Source organism: Lathyrus oleraceus, chromosome 7, assembly GCF_024323335.1.
Source record: "Lathyrus oleraceus cultivar Zhongwan6 chromosome 7, CAAS_Psat_ZW6_1.0, whole genome shotgun sequence".
In the NCBI taxonomy this organism is placed as follows: Eukaryota; Viridiplantae; Streptophyta; class Magnoliopsida; order Fabales; family Fabaceae; genus Lathyrus; species Lathyrus oleraceus.
Genome location: NC_066585.1, coordinates 37,251,928 through 37,254,813, shown reverse-complemented (window position 1 = coordinate 37,254,813; position 2,886 = coordinate 37,251,928). Strand labels below are relative to the sequence as shown.

The 2,886-nt window shown below is 30.9% G+C and overlaps 1 non-coding gene across 1 annotated transcript; it reads right to left on the bottom strand.

Annotated features, from left to right (window-relative positions):
- Positions 1 to 884: 884 nt before the first annotated feature.
- On the bottom strand, positions 885 to 994 carry LOC127109495 (small nucleolar RNA R71). Its single transcript, XR_007796773.1, has one exon. It is a non-coding gene; the product is annotated as a small nucleolar RNA R71 (small nucleolar RNA).
- Between the last annotated feature and the right edge of the window lie 1,892 nt (positions 995 to 2,886).

Sequence of the window (2,886 nt, the reverse complement as noted above, 5' to 3'; positions counted from 1 at the left end):
AGAAGCTCAATATATCATTTCAAGAGTATCTCATATTTCCTTAACAGTTTTGCAATTATGAACATAAAAGAATATAAAATCGTCTGGAGACATTACTATACACCTTTTTGATTTGGAATTTTCTTTTTTCTCCTAATGATAAACAAAAGGTTACATTTATGAGTCATGGTTATGTCTATTTTTGTTCAATTTTGTGACACTATGAAAATAAATAGAGCGGGCATCAAAGTCATTATGTTAAGAATTTTTCCTTTTTCCCTCAGTGACAGGGCCAAACATCGCTATAATTTTTACCTTTCAATTTTATTGCAACATAGACTAGTTTTAGATATCAAATTTTCTAATTTCACCAATTAGAATTATACGTTTTACTATTTTTTTTATTAGTCATTTTTTTCGTTTCAAATGAATGCGATGAACTCGAACCCTTGTGAACTTAACTGACCCAAACGACGGAATCAAACAATATTTGCACTTTAGACATAGATACCAACAACTTGTGATGGTTAAAGCTAATCACATTCATAAGGACTACAGAACCACTAACAATGTCGAACCTCATTCCAACATTGTGCAACCTCTTATAGAGGTAAACAAATGTCAAACTATATATAACCATATATGATATCCATGGTACAATAAAACTTGTTTTGTGGTTTACCGATAGATGATCAGAACTAGCATTTGTCTATTTTTTGTTGAGTTTTGAGACACTAAAAATAAATGGAGTGGGCAACGAGGCGACCTAGTTAAGAATTTTTCCGTTTTCATTCAAGGATAGAGCTAGACCATATCTATAGTCCTTAACTTCTGATTCCATTTGGACATAGAATGAGTTAAAAATCATGGTCCTTTATAGTTACTTCCCACCAAACAAAACTTCCAAGTTAAGAAGTCAAACAATGATCTTTACTCATAAGGAAGAGGAATTTCTATAAGAAGAAGCATGAGAGAGATTAAAAGAAATTCTCAAGTTATGCCCCCACCATGAAATGGAAAGATGGTTAATAGTCCACAGTTTTTACAATAGTATGTTGTATACTCCAAGAATGACAGAAGACATATTTGTAGGTGGGGAACTTATGAATCAAAATATTCATGAGGCATGGGCCCTCGTCTGAGATTTGGTGTAAAACCATTATGAATGGGGAATCGACTGCAACTCCATTGAGTGAGCTTCTCAAAAGGGACACTTATACGTGGTAAACGCTCTAGACCACCTTAATGCTAAAGTTGATTCAAAAGTTTGATAAAATGAGTGTAAATGATGTAACTCTTCCTACCCTAACATGTTGATTTAGGTAGTAGTTGGTCACATTTGTACTACATGCCAGATAATTGCAACCGGAAAATTCAACTCGAAAATGGATTGTTACATTAGTAATGACCAAAGTGAAAACCCTTACTCAAATACTTACAATCATGATTGGCGTAAGTCGGACAAATTGATATTGACCTGGAAATTATGATGACAAATTTCATCATGTGTTAGACAAAGCAAAATAACAAATTTAAAAATCAAATTTTAGATATGAGAGAGATCCTTAGATAACTAACATCTTAAGTTTATTCAATGGACACACATACCACAACTTATGTTAGAGACTTAAATTTTCAAAGTAGCTCCTCCCGGAATAACCACAAGAGATATGAATAAAAATCCATTGTATAGTTCGAAACCCTAGATAGGAAAACCCTAGCTATAAATTCTACGGCCTATTGCTTCTCCTTTCAGTGTTGGTTCCAACTCAGGTGTTAGTTCCAACTCAACTTAAATTAATGGCAGAGTTCGATATCAATACTGATATGCATTTGCACTACTTCTTTAGATCTGATTCTCGCATCTACTTAATTTGATTTGTATGTGATATTCAAATCTTTACTAAACTTGATCTAAATTATTTGTATGTAATATTCAAATCATGATCTAAATTTTGCAGTTTCATTCTAACACGATTTGATTTGATTGATCTCTTGTCAGAGATATTTTTTCCATTTCTTGACCATGACCTCCTTGATAAAATGAGGTGAATTTGTTCTTAATTTATGATTTTTGCTATCATTGGAATTTTGAGATTTTGTTTAGTTCGAATGTATGTTATTATAAATTTTATTTTTCTTTTCTATTTGTCCCGCTAACGCCAATTATGATTGAAGATTGAGAGACGCTAATGTCATGCTTCAGTGTCATCCACATCATGGGGAATTTTCAGACAAATCTAGACCTCTAGATAAAAGTACATGTGAAAAGTGATATTAGGTTTACACAGTTGAAGCTTATCATGGGGAAAAGTGATATTAGGTCATCAGTTTTATGATATAATGTTGATTTTGAGTAGACTTATTTTGAGAAAAATGGATCAAGCTCTTTGTTAATGTTATATGTGGTTCATAAGCATGGAGTTCCTTCCAAAGAAGTTGCGTCTACAAATATATGTTACGTTAAATCTTCCCTTTAATAATCTTACAAATTGCGCATTGTCAATGGATGACATTGAATTTCCAATTCAGATTATAACAACTTCATATCATATTAATGTTTAACAATCTAAATATTAATATTTTTTTAATATAAATTAGAAACGGAATGACATTATATTAGAAAACACTTATTTAAAACTTTTAATAATGAAATGTTTAAACAAGTATATTTCAAGATACCTATGAACTCTATTATGATCTATCATCGACTATATATGTTGGCATACACATTATTCTACATAATTAAGAATTAATGTTTAAAGCTCATTATTATTGTATGACTTAAGCATCTCCGAATATATCACATTTATAACATCAATTTATTTTATAAAATCAAAACTTACAATGACTATAGCCAACTTCAACAAAATCAATTGTGTGATAATAATTTGAAAAAAAATACTT